Raw genomic sequence first — 14,414 nt, forward strand, 5'->3', positions numbered from 1 at the left:
TTTTTGAGATGGAGTTTCACTCTTGTTGCCCAGGCTGGAGTGCAATGGTACAATCTTGGCTCACTGCAACCTCTGCCTCCCAGGTTCAAGTGATTGTCCTGCCTCAGCCTCCTGAGTAGCTGGGATTACAGGCATGTGCCACCATGCTCGGCTAATTTTGTATTTTTAGTAGAGACAGGGCTTCACCATGTTGGTCAGGCTGGTCTCGAACTCCTGACCTGAAGTGATCTGCCCATCTAAGCCTCCCAAATTACTATGACTATAGGCGTGAGCCACCACGTGTGTCCCTGATGGAGAAACTTTAATCTACACTTCCAAGAAGTTCAATGAACAAGTAGGATAAATGCAAAGAGGTCCACACCCAGTGTAGGATCCCTGAGTTCCACCTCCTTTCTTTTTGTCTTCTGACCTAAAATCAGAGTGCTTTGGCCATTCTTCCACCCAGTGAGCTGTAGGTTTTTCTCAGCAGGCTTGAACCCAAACCAAGGCCTTGAACATTCCCAGGCATTGATAAAGGTATTTGGGTTATTGCCCAAACACTGAAAGAAACTGACCCTAGCCCTAAGCAAATTCCTTAAAGCCTCATATAAACTCCATACCGTGACCCTTTAGCTGTGGACATACCTAGGAAGAACATCCCTTTTCTCTTGCTGTCCCTCATAAGGACAGAGTGTGGTCTCTGTCTCTGCAGCACTCTGCATGTAAATTCCCCCAATGTGCATTTTGGGTTTATCACCCTGGCATTTAGTGCTTCTTTTTTTGGAATCCCAACTCATGCTATCTCTGGATGATTTTGTAGCAGGATGAGCCACAAGACAAAACCCCTCAGACACTGGGTTAAAGAAGGAAGAGGCTTTATTCGGCTGGGAGGATCAGCAAACTTGCATCTCAAGAACCAAGTCCCCGAAGAAAGAGTTCCTGGCCCTTTTAAGGGCTTACAACTCTAAGGGGTTCATGTGAAAGGGTCGTGATAGATTGAACAAGCATGGGGTATGTGACTAAGTAGGGGTGGTGAGCAAGGCAGGTGTTTCTCCATACCATTGTCTGTGATCTATAGATAGCACAAGTGGTTAGGGTGTGGGTTAATCTTTAACCTACAGGCCTGGCCAGTGGTGCCGATCAGTCTGTTATTTTTTAGTTTTTACTTCCTCCTTTTCTTTGGAGACAGGGGACAGTAGGAGAAATGGCCTCGCTCCTCATTCCCCCCTTTGAGAACCTCACTCACTAGTGGGAGTTCTCATTCTCATCCTCACTATCTAGATCTTCCTGTGAGACAGATCAATAGTGATTCATGTAGTATACTTGTGCTGAGGTCTTTTGATGAACTAAGGTGATAACGATGCCTCTTAGTAACTGGAGAAATACAGGTAACATACAGGGGAGTAACATGCAGGTTCCTAACACTATTATTATTCCCATTGTAAGAGTTTTAACTCCTCCTAGAGCTGGAAACCATTTTCCAAACAGGGATCCAGGATCAAACCTATGCCAAACCTGCATGGGTACATGTGCCAGCTTTGTCATGTCTCTTTTTTTTTTTTTTTTTTTTGAGACGGAGTCTTGCTCTGTCGCCCAGGCTGGAGTGCAGTGGCCAGATCTCAGCTCACTGCAAGCTCCGCCTCCCGGGTTCACGCCATTCTTCTGCCTCAGCCTCCCGAGTAGCTGGGATTACAGGCGCCCGCCACCTCGCCCGGCTAGTTTTTTTGTATTTTGTAGTAGAGACGGGGTTTCACCGTGTTAGCCAGGATGGTCTCGATCTCCTGACCTCGTGATCCGCCTGTCTCGGCCTCCCAAAGTGCTGGGATTACAGGCTTGAGCCACCGTGCCCGGCCTGTCATGTCTCTTAACTATAGTTTTGACTACTTGTCCTTGACATCTCTTTGCAGACAGCAATTGGTCAAGTTGAATTTTTCACAGACTCCTCCTTCAGCTGCCAGCAAATAGTCTAAGGTCAATCTATTCTGATAGATGGCATTTCTCATGTGGGTTTCCTGCTGGGCTAAAAGAGTCAAAGCTCTGTCAGTTGCATTAGTGATTATTTCTTTTTTTTTTTTTTTTTTTGAGACGGAGTCTCTCTCTGTCCCCCAGGCTGGAGTGCAGTGGCCGGATCTCAGCTCACTGCAAGCTCCGCCTCCCGGGTTCACGCCATTCTCCTGCCTCAGCCTCCCGAGTAGCTGGGACTACAGGCGCCTGCCACCTCGCCCGGCTAGTTTTTTTTGTATTTTTTTAGTAGAGACGGGGTTTCACCGTGTTAGCCAGGATGGTCTCGATCTCCTGACCTCGTGATCCGCCCGTCTCGGCCTCCCAAAGTGCTGGGATTACAGGCTTGAGCCACCGTGCCCGGCCATTAGTGATTATTTCTAAGATGGTCTGTAACTGTATGATCCAGTTGAGCATGTAGACGATGTAGATGGGGGTACAGTATCCCCATGAGCCATCTTGTGCCCTTGTGGCAGGCCTATAGTACTGTATGATCCTTTTGAGGCGCCACACGTCATCTTTTCAATTTCCTATAGCCATGCTCCTCTTTTCTAGGGAGGCATTGACAGGGAAACCTAGGAGCTCGCCTATTTTTACAGGCAGTAGGAAAAATGATGACTTAATGGTGCCAATGACACAACTACCTGCCCATTGATCAGGTAACTGAGTGTAGGCTCTGTGCCTACATATGCAGTATAGTCCAGCAGGAGCCGTCCAGTCTTGATGAGATTCTGGATGGGCCTAAGCAGTCTGTAATTTAGGAAATTTACTGAAGGGATTCTTTTCAGTATGGTTTAGACCCCACCAGGTGACTGTCCCTGTGTCCCTGTTGTGCTGTTATACAGCTTCTGTCCTAGACAATTCAGCCTTCCTACAGGGATGGTGAAGTCTTTTCCTTTTCTAGCTATGCAGTATTGTCCAATAATTGAGGTTTTCAAGACCCAGAAGTTGCTAGTTTGGGCCTTCTGGACTGGAATTATGTCAGGAACTGGATCAGTAGGCACCAATTCTTGGGCTTCCCAAGGCCATCAGTCTCCCATAGCGGTTCCCCCACATACATAACAGGAAGTAACATTGAGGGAATGAGCTACATTTTCTGCTAACTGGAGAAACAAGTTCTTTGTCCTTTTTTGTGGAGGCTCTGGTGCTGGCAGATTCAGCTCATCATAAAAGGTCTGAAACACTGGTTTGGGAGATCACTTGTGGACTTCCCCTTGGACTAAAATATTTACTTGGGGATCCAGTCCAGTTCCATCAATTCCTAGAATTACATACTCTCCTGTTTTCCAATGGGGATGAAGGGGATTGGTAATTAGTAGTTCTAATGGGTTACAGTGATCACTAGTGCAGGAAGAGTTACTCTTTCCTTTTTGAAGGCAGACAGGGTCCTTCTCATCTTTTTTTTCCAGGTGGTCTAAATGACACAGGACCAGTAACTACATTCATCACTACACAGTCCTAATTCATGACAAACATACTTATTTTCTACTATATAGCCCCATTCCCAATGTAGAGAGCTACATCTTATTCTATTTCCATATGGGTCACTGTTGATTGTCACACAGGCATAAAATTTTAAGATAATTTGTTTAGGGACTCCTTTATTTTCTGTTCTAATTATTACTTTACTCGTATCAGCTTTTCCCCAGCTGCCAGTCCTCAATCTTATTTCAAAAACAGAAGTCATAGGGGGCTCAGATGGGTTATAGTACACATCAGGCTGGTCATTCCTGGGCAACATACCTTGTATATAGCCTTGTATATACATACCTGGGCTATATACCTTGTATAGCATTATACAAACAAGTTCCTTTTAGAGTCCCAGTACACTCATAATAACTATAAAATAATAGGACTGCAGCAACCTTTTATCCTACCTTAGTGACTTGATTTTGTCCTACCTTAGTGACTGGGAATAGTCCTCAGTCTGAGGAAGGTCAGTTGAAGTCCTTACTGTACAAGTCTAAACTTTAAGGAAAATGAGTCCCATGATGAGTTTTCTCACGCTTCGGCCATACGTGGACCAGTCAGCTTATGGGTGTGACTGGAGCAGAGCTTATCATCTTCTTCAGAGTCACTTTGCAGGGGTTGTCCAGGCTTGGTCTCACCTCCCAGGTCTCCTGTGCTGCAGGTTTTACCCGGCTGTGTTGGATCCAGGCTGGGATTCCCTCTACCTTTGTGGCTCTGGGAGTGATCAAGACGACGGTCTGGGGTCCTTTCCACCATGGCCACAAGGGTCCTACATTCCAATCCTTGATCCATACCTGATCACCTGGGGAGAAATGGTGAACTGGGGAGAATAAGCTGATGGGGCACCTTTCATTTACCCAGGCTGAAATTGTTGTGTAATTTTCCCTAAAACCTGTAGCTGTCGCTGTAACTCAATTTCACCTAACTCTCGAGGAGTGCCTGGGAGTCCCCGTAGTATGGGAGGAGGCCTATGATATAATATTTCATAAGGGGAATATCCTGTTCTTCTAGAAGGGGTACATCTAATCTTAAACAATACCATAGGGAGATCTTGTACCCACTTTAATCCTGTTTCTTGACACACTTTCCCTAAACTATTTTCGATAGTCTGATTCATCCACTCCACCTTTCTGAAACTTTGTGGTCGGTAGGTAGTATGTAGTTTCCATGTGATCCCCAATACCTTTGCTGTCACCAGATTGCCTAATGAGGGGTGAATCTACCCATGCTGGAAACACAGCAGGTCAAAACTCCCGTGCTGATCAGTAGTGGGATCGCGACTATGAATAGCCACTGCACTCTAGCCTGGGCAACATAGCAAGATCCCATCTCTCTAAAAAAAAGGCTATAGGGTTAATTCATTCATTCGTTCATTCATTCATTCATTCATTCATTCATTCATTCATCCATCCACTGAGACGGGGTCTTGCTGTGTCACCTAGCCTGGAGTGCAGTGGTGCAATCAGGACTCACTGTAACATCCACCTCTCCTGCTCAAGTGATTCTTCTGCCTCAACCCCCGAAGTAGCTAGACTACAGGTGTTTGCCATCATGTCAGGCTACATTTTTATTTTTATTTATTTATTTTTTGAGATGGAGTCTCACTCTGTCACCAGGCTGGAGTGCAGTGGCGTGATCACGGCTCACTGCAACCTCTTGGGTTCAAGTGATTCTCATGGCTCAGCCTCCTGAGTAGCTGGGATTACAGGCATATGCCACCGCACCCAACTAATTTTTTTTTTTTTTTTTTGAGACGGAGTCTCGTGCTGTCGCCCAGGCTGGAGTGCAGTGGCACGATCTCGGCTCACTGCAAGCTCCGCCTCCCCAGTTCACGCCATTCTCCTGCCTCAGCCTCCCCAGTAGCTGGGACTACAGGCGCCCGCCACCTCGCCCGGCAAGTTTTTTTTTGTATTTTTTAGTAGAGACGGGGTTTCACCATGTTAGCCAGGATGGTCTCGATCTCCTGACCTCGTGATCCACCCGTCTTGGCCTCCCAAAGTGCTGGGATTACAGGCTTGAGCCACCGCGCCCGGCCAACTAATTTTTGTATTTTTTTTTTTTTTTTGAGACGGAGTCTTGCGCTGTGGCCCAGGCTGGAGTGCAGTGACCGGATCTCGGCTCACTGCAAGCTCCGCCTCCCGGGTTCACGCCATTCTCCTGCCTCAGCCTCCCGAGTAGCTGGGACTACAGGCGCCTGCCACCTCGCCCGGGTAGGTTTTTTTTTTTGTATTTTTCAGTAGAGACGGGGTTTTACCGTGTTAGCCAGGATGGTCTCGATCTCCTGACCTCGTGATCCGCCCGTCTCGGCCTCCCAAAGTGCTGGGATTACAGGCTTGAGCCACCGCGCCCGGCCGTAATTTTTGTATTTTTAGTAGAGATGGGTTTTCACCATGTTGGCAGGATGGTCTTGATCTCCTGACCTTGTGATCTGCCCACCTCGGCCTCCCAAAGTGCTGGGATTAAAGCCGTGAGCCACAGTGCCTGACCTTTATTTTTTACTTTTAGGAGAGACAGGGTCTCACTATGTTGCCCAGGCAGGTCTGGAACTCCTGGGCTCAAGTGATCCTCCTGCTTCAGCCTCCCAAAGTGTTGGGATTACAGACATGAGCCACTGCGACTGGCAAGGGGTTTCTTTTAGGGGGACAAAAATGTTCTAAATTTACAATGGGATGATGATTGCACAATCCTGTGACTATACTAAAACCAATTGTATACTTTAAATGGGTGAATTGTATGGTATGTAAATTATATATAATATCTCAATTTATCTGTTAAAAAGTTACTAAAAGGTTGCAATAGATTATCTACCCATGACCTCGTGTATTTCAAATAAAAAGTCTGAAAGTTGTTCCAGAAAAATACAGGTTACATGGTTTGGTTTTGTTGTTGTTGTTGTTCTGATTCTTAACATGAAAATATATATTTTGTTTACATTCGAGTAGCTAAGTTTTTCTTTCTTTCTCTTTTCTTTTGGTATTTTAAAAAATTTTTAGTTTCAGGGGTGGCCCAGCGCAGTGACTCATGCCTGTAATCCCAGCACTTTGGGAGGCCGAGGTGGGCAGATCTCAAGGTCAGGAGATCGAGACCATCCTGGCCAACATGGTGAAACCCCATCTCCACTAAAAATACAAACATGAACTGGGTGTGATGGTGGGCGCCTATAATCCCAGCTACTCAGGAGGCTGAGGCAGGAGGCAGAGGTTGCGATGAGCCGAGATGGCGCCATTGCACTTCAGCCTGGGCGACAGTCTGAGACTCCATCTCAAAACAAGGAAAAAATGTTCAGGGATACATGTGCAGGTTTGTTACATAGATAAACATGTGTGATGGGGATTTGTTGTACAGATTATTTCATCCCCCAGGCATTAAGTCTGGTAACCATTAGTTATTTTTCCTGATCCTCTCCCTCCTCCCATCCTCCAATCTCCAATAGGCCCCAGTGTGTATTGTTCCCCTCTATGTGTTCATGTGCTCTCATCATTTAGCTCTGGCTTATACTGAGGACATGCAGTACTTGGTTTCCTGTTCCTGCATTAGTTTGTAAAGGATAATGGTCTCCAACTCCATCCATGTCCCTGCAAAGGACATGATCTCATTCTTTTGTATGGCTGCAGCTAAGCTTTTCACAAAGAGCTTAATAACATACTGAAGGTGAGGACGCTGGTAGTAGCAGTCAGACTTGAACCCAGGCTGCCTAGCACCAGAGTTTGGAGTCGTACCCAGTTCTCCACATTGGCTCAGGGCTTGTGCTATGTTTTCAGCCTAGCTTTGTCCACTGCCCTTCTTCACCTTCCATCCTTCCCCATACCCTTGCGAGCCTCCTGCCCCCAAGGTTCATTAAGGCAGACTCCAGAGTCAGGTACTGTTCACAGTTCCCGAAAAGTACCCAAGGGTTTTCATGTCTGGCTGTATTTGCCATGATAGAACCTCTGCATGAAAGGTGAGGGGGTCGGCCGGGCGCGGTGGCTCAAGCCTGTAATCCCAGCACTTTGGGAGGCCGAGACGGGGGGATCACGAGGTCGGGAGATCGAGACCATCCTGGCTAACATGGTGAAACCCCGTCTCTACTAAAAAAAAAAAAAAATACAAAAAACTAGCCGGGCGAGGTGGCGGGCGCCTGTAGTCCCAGCTACTGGGGAGGCTGAGGCAGGAGAATGGCGGGAACCCGGGAGGCGGAGCTTGCAGTGAGCTGAGATCCGGCCACTGCACTCCAGCCTGGGCGGCAGAGCGAGACTCCGTCTCAAAAAAAAAAAAAAAAAAGAAAAAAAAAAAAAGAAAGGTGAGGGGGTCTGTGGGGCAGGCGACTATCCATGACATTATTTTCCTTACAGCCCAGAGCGATAAAGGCTAGGGGATTGAAGAGGCAGGCTAGGGGATTGAAGAGGCGGAGAAAGCGGCTGGGACTCTCCATAGAAATTATCTCAGTCCTGCCCTTTAAATTCACTTTCTAGCAGCAGCTCCTTGAATTTACATCCGAGCCACGCCTCCAATTAAACTGTCTCTGCACCCTCATCTCAAGTAATCCCCAGAGCTCCACCTCCTTAAATAATCTTGGGTCCTGCCATTTGAACACCTTACCTTCCTATCTCCCTCTAATAAAGCGCAGAAAACATTTCTCAAATAACACCTTTAGGATTATCTCCAAATATGGTCACACACACACGCAAACTCCATTTGGCCCACCCTGGAGAATGTTACTTCAAAATTTGGCTCTTGTGGGGAACATCACACACCAGGGCCTGTCGTGGGTTGGGGGGAAGGGGGAGGGATAGCATTAGGAGATATACCTAATGTAAATGACGAGTTAATGGGTGCAGCACACCAACATGGCACATGTTGTATGTAACAAACCTGCACGTTGTGCACACGTACCCTGAAACTTAAAGTATTAAAGAAAAAAAAAATTGGCTCCTGAACCTTCCAGAGCACACCCTTTAATTAGCCTCTAACCGTCATCCCATTCCTGACATCGCAAGCCCAGCCCCCATGGGCCCCTAGGCTCCATCCCCGTGACTCACATTTCAGGCCTGCCCCTTCGCCGCGTGCTCGCCCCAGCACTCTCCAGGCCTCGCCCCCTCGGAAAGAACCCTCGAAGCCCCGCCGGCCAGAAAGAGGATCCAGCTCCGCACTCTCAACTAGTCTGGCCCTCGCCTACTGCGATAACCCTCAAGGAATATTCTAGGATAACCCCAAGGCTCCTCCCCTTCGAAGCACCCTCCGATCTCCGCCCTCCCAAATCGCGCCCCTTGGCCCCACCCAAGGCAGGGCAGTAGCTGCTGACCCCCCAGGCTTGCTCCTCTCTGAACCCAGCTCCTCTCCGAACCTGCCCCCTGGGAGGCCCAGTCCCAGTCACGCACCCTACTTGGGGCGCAGGCGCAATGGCCCGCCCTGTGCACCAGCGCCGCCACGTCGGTCGCAGCTTCCGCCGCCAGGAGGCGCGCGTCCAGCCGCGCCAAGCGCTGTCGGGCGCTGGGGCCTGCGGGCAGAAGGGGCCCAGGCCTGCGGGGGAGAGGGGACAGGTCAACGCCGACCCTCGGCCTCGGCCAACCCCATGCTTCTGGACGCTTGAAGACTAGAAATGCCCCTCAGGATACCCGGCGACCCCTGGCCACTCCCTCGATAGTTTCGGAGGTCGCTGCTGTTCCTCCCCTCGCGCTATCCCCTACCATCGCGGGTAGCCGGTGCACCCCCGCCTGCTCCCACGGTGTCCCTGGAGATCGCTGTTTGACTGCAATAGTCCTGGACACCTCCGAACTCCCCGCGAGGTCCTCGACTGCCCCCTAATCACCCTGGATGCTCAACTCTTTGCCCACGATATCTCAGGGGACCTGTTTCCCCAGATATCCTGGGAGAACACGGCCTGACCCCATAGCCCTGGGACCCCCAGTTTCCCCTCTAGGTATCCTAGGCAACCCCTGCTACCCCCATGAATTCCCTCAGAGGGCCTGTTCCCCCATGGTCCACGTACCTCCAGATTCCCCTCCACAGGTCCCCTCCCCCCAGTTCACTACAGACCCTGAGTGCCCAGGTGTCCCCAGTGACCACGGGCAGACCCCTCCCCGCACATCTGCACATCTCCCTGGAGACTTCTGAGATCCCCTCCCCTGCTCTAGTGCGCGGCCCTTTCGCTAGGGTGTGGGTGTGAGTAGGGGACCTCGAGCCCAGCCTCCATCGCTGGGCCCCTTCCCCCTGCCACCACCACTTGGGCGTCAGAGCCGCTCTGTTTACCACCTGTCAGAAGGAAAAGGTGTGGAGCAGACAGGTGGGACGAGGGTGGCGGAGACTCGCCCTGTCCTTCCCCAATATCCCCAATTCCTGTACCTCCTCTGTTCCCCCTAGGGTTCGCGGCGCCCCCTGTGCGCGGCTCCATGGCCAGTTGTCGGCCGGGTGGACGCAGGGCAGTCAGCGACGAGTTTTGTGCTCTGGGGCGCACTCACCTGGTGATTCGCTCAGACCTTGGAAACAGGCTGGCGGGTCCCGTGCCTGGCTCCTGGATCTGCGGGGTGGCCTATCTGGCGGCCAGCAAGGAGGCCTAGCTCCGTTAGCCGAGGACGCTGGACTGGCTCCTTTTTCCACCCCAGGATGCTGTTATTCCAGCACAGGAAGGGCAAGTCGAAACCCAGAGAAATTAGAATACTGTCTGACCTCTGACAACTAAAAGCAGGGACGCAGAACTGGACCCTGAGTTTACTAGGGAATTCTGCAATCTCCACCAGAGCTTTGCACATAGTAGGCACTCAGTGTATTTGCAGGGGAGGTTTATCTCCCACTGTCCCTATTGGGAAACTGGAAATGTGTGGTGGGACTGAGTACTGTTTGAGCTTTTGGAGCCAAAGAATGGTTTGGTGCTCTGAGCATTATGAGGTTATGGGACTCAAAAATTGGAAAGGGCAGGCTGGGCACGGTGGCTCATGCCTGTAATCACACTTTGGGAGGCCAAGGCAGGCGGATCACTTGAGGCCAGGAGTTTGAGACCAGCCTGGCCAACATGGCAAAACCCCATCTCTACTAAGATTATAAAAATTAGCTGGGCATGGTAGTGGGTGCCTGTAATCCTAGCTACTCGGGAGGCTGAGGCAGGAGAATCGCTTGAACCTGGGAGGTGGAGGTTGCAGTGAACTGAGGTAGATCCACTGCACTCCAACTTGGGTGACAGAGCAAGACTCCCTCTCAAGAAAGAAAGAAAGAAAGAAAGAAAGAGAGAGAGAGAGAGAGAGAGAGAGAGAAAGAAAGAAAGAAAGAAAGAAAGAAAGAAAGAAAGAAAGAAAGAAAGAAAGAAAGAAAGAAAGAAAGAAAGAAAAATTGCAGAGAGCAGGTCCCTTGGAGAGTGAATGAGAGGTGGGACCCAAAATCAAGGAGGCTCTGAATGAATGCATTGGAGTTAGATAGGACACTAGCCGATGTCAGTGGAGGAACGAGGCCTCTTCTGTGTCTGGAAAGGGGAGTGTCTGGAGACATAAGCCCTAAGCAGGGAGCATGCGGACACAGTGTGACTGTAGTGGAAGGAGGAATGGGATTGCAGTGAGAGAGGGCCTTTCACCACTACTTTGCCAAATAAGAAATGTAAGGTCTGAGAGGCTCAGGGACCTGCCCAGGTCCCTGCAACAAGCCAACACCAGTTTCAGGCAGCTTACCTACAACACTCACTTGGTCAGTGACTATTTCACTATGGGCTGTGGATACACTGTGTCCTAATGTCCATTCTGGCTGGTTGTGCAGCCTCTCTGGTTCACCTTTCAGAGGCCCAGTATCCTCGTAGGCGAAAGGGGCTGAACAGTTACTGCTTTCATTCCACCTGCAGTCCCCTGCCTCTTTCACCTCTGACCTGACCTCGTCTAATGGGGGACACCCTGGACCTCCTTCACTACTCCTCCCAGTTCTTGTTGAGACTTCCACACCTGAATCTGGAGAGGGCAGCTTCCAATCTGGGGCTCCAGGTTTTAAGAACCTGTGGATGTGAGAGTGAGGTGCTTACACACTGTGAAGGAGAACTTGAGGCTCTGTAGCTCCATGAATGGGAGGGTCTTGCAGACTGGGGCATTGTCCAAGGGCTGAGGACAGATGGATGGTGAGGGGAGGCATCCAAGCACCAGGCAGAATCTACTAACATCGATCAGGGAGCTTGCCAACTGGATGGGAGACTCTAAGGTCTGGGGATGGGAAACTGCTTTCAGGCTTGGAGGTATTCAGGTTTGAGGAATCATGAAGGAATGAAGGGATCCAAGGATGTCCTCAGGGGACGTGAATTACAGGGGTGGGGGCTCAGGATGCTGGATAGGTGTTCACTGAGAGAGCTGACACCAGCAGGGCGGAAATTCCAGGGGCAGGGGCAAGGACTGGGGCGGAGAGAGTAGTGCATGTGTCACCAAGGCTGCTGGCAGGGTTGGGGGTGTAGAGAGGATGCAGACATGAGGGAGGAACTCCAGCCACTGCATTGTCTGACACCTCAATGTACCCTTCTGGGAAGTGGGGGTAATGAGATATGCATGGTAAGATTGTCAAGAGAGTTCGGAACAAAGCTTCCAAATTGCTGGTGTTGTGCCTAGTCAAGCTATTTGGTAGCAGTGGAGGTGCTTATCTTTAATGTTGATTACAATCACACTATGGGAGAGCAAACCCTCACTTAGCCCTGCCCCACTGTGGATTCAAACCAATGCCCCTCTTAGCCTCGTCCATTTATGAATACAACCCAATTACCCAGCTGGGCGCAGTGGGTCACGCCTGTAATCCCAGCACCTTGGGAGGCGGAGGTGGACGGAGTTTGAGACCAGCCTGGCCAACATGATGAAAGCCTGTCTCTACCAAAACTACAGAAATTAGCCGGGCGTGGTGGTGGGTGCCTTTAGTCCCAGCTACTCGGGAGGCTGAAGCATGAGAATTGCTTGAACCCAGGAGATGGAGGTTGTAGTGAGCTGAGATCGCACCACTGCACTCCAGCCTGGGTGACAGAGCGAAACTCCACCTCAAAAATAATAATAATTATCAGCATCATTTTTAAAAAACCCAATTACCCCTTTTAGCCTCACGTCATTCAAGGATTAAGTTAATTTCTCTCACAGTCCCACCCAATTCATTAATTTAACAAAATATTGTATTTATTTATTTATTTATTTATTAGAGACGAAGTCTTGCTACATTGGCTAGGCTGGTCTCAAAATTCTGGCCTTAGTGATCTTCTCACCTTGGCCTCCCAAAGTGCTGAAATTACAGGCGTGAGTCATCATGCCCAGCCTGTTTTCAGAATTTATATTTGATTTTTTAAAAGACAGGGTCTTGCTCTGTCACTGAGAGTCGAGTGCAGTGGCATGATCATAGCTCATTGTAATCTTGAAGTCTTGGGCTTAAGTGATGCTCCTGTCTCAGTCTCCCAAGTAGCTGGGACTACAGGTGCATGCCACGACACCCAGCTATTTTAAGTTTTAAGGGGTTGAGATATAATTGACTTCAATTTGATAGGTTTTGAATATGTTTATATCAGTGAAACAATCACTACAGTGAAGATACTGAACAGGCTGGGTGTGGTGGCTCACCTCTGTAATCCCAGCACATTGGGAGACAGAGGTGGGAGGACTTTTTGAAGCCAGGAGTTTAAGACCAGCCTGGACAACATAGTGAGATCCCCCTGCCCCAGTCTCTACAAAATGTAAAAAATTTGCCAGGCATTGTGGCACATACGTGTAGTCCTATCTGTTCAGGAGGATCCCTTGAGTCCAGGAGTTTGAGGTTACAATGAGCTATGATTTGCCTGCAATCCAGCCTGCATGTCAGAATGTGACCCTGTCACTTAAAAAAAAGAAAGAAAGAAAGAAAGAAAAGAAATACTGAGTATAACTATCTCTGCCAAAAGTTTTCTCCTGCCCTTTGTATTTCCTCTTTCCTGCCCTTTTGGCCCCCTCCCTCCAGGCAACCACTAATCCACTTTCTGTCACTGTATATCAGTTTGCATTTTATTAGATTTTTATATAAATGAAATCATATAGCATGTGCTTTTTTGGAGGGTGGGTCTGGCTTCTTTTACCATAATTATTTTTGAGATCCATCCAAATCCTTCATTGTTTTTTATTGCTGAGTTGTATTCCCCTGTATGAGTATACCATAGTTTGTTAACTTATTCACTTACTTTTTTCATTGAAAATTGTTTTCTTTTTTTTTTTTTTTTTTTTTTTTTGAGACGGAGTCTCGCTCTGTCGCCCAGGCTGGAGTGCAGTGGCCAGATCTCAGCTCACTGCAAGCTCCGCCTCCCGGGTTCACGCCATTCTCCTGCCTCAGCCTCCCGAGTAGTTGGGACTACAGGCGCCCGCCACCGCGCCTGGCTAGTTTTCTGTATTTTTTAGTAGAGACGGGGTTTCACCGTGTTAGCCAGGATGGTCTCGATCTCCTGACCTCGTGATCCGCCCGTCTCGGCCTCCCAAAGTGCTGGGATTACAGGCTTGAGCCACCGCGCCCGGCCCGAAAATTGTTTTCTTTTTAAGAGATGGGGTCTCACTATGTTGCCCAGGCTGGTCTTGAACTCTTGGGCTGAAACAATCTCCTGCCTCCACCTCCAGCCTCCCAAAGTGCTGGGATTACAGGCATTAGCATTTTAAAAATAGAGACAATGTTTCTACGTTTTTAAAATAGAGACAATGGTTCACTATGTTGCCAAGGCTGGTCTCCAACTCCTGAGCTCAAGAGATCCTCCCACCTCAGCCTCCCAAAGTGCTGCAATTACTGGCCTCATTCAACTATTAATGGGCATTTGGGTTATTTCCAGTTTTTGGATATTAACAAATATTATGAACTGAATTGTGTCTACCCATAAATATGTATATATATTTTGTTGTTGTTTTGTTTTTTTGAGAGAAGTCTCACTCTTATCCCCCAGGTTTGAGTGCAATGGCTCGATCTCGGCTCACTGCAACCTCTGCCTCCCGGGTTCAAATGATTCTCCTGCCTCTGCCTCCCAAGTAGCTGGGATTAAGTCA

General features: G+C 49.0%; 1 long non-coding RNA gene across 1 annotated transcript; it reads right to left on the bottom strand.

Annotated features, from left to right (window-relative positions):
* Positions 1-837: 837 nt before the first annotated feature.
* Positions 838-8,805, bottom strand: LOC135969341 (uncharacterized). The gene is made up of 2 exons (XR_010584525.1): positions 8,469-8,805; positions 838-4,252 (listed from the first exon to the last, which is right to left on the bottom strand). It is a non-coding gene; the product is annotated as an uncharacterized lncRNA (long non-coding RNA).
* Positions 8,806-14,414: the final 5,609 nt, after the last annotated feature.

The sequence above is a fragment of the Macaca fascicularis genome, chromosome X (genome assembly GCF_037993035.2).
Source record: "Macaca fascicularis isolate 582-1 chromosome X, T2T-MFA8v1.1".
In the NCBI taxonomy this organism is placed as follows: domain Eukaryota; kingdom Metazoa; phylum Chordata; class Mammalia; order Primates; family Cercopithecidae; genus Macaca; species Macaca fascicularis.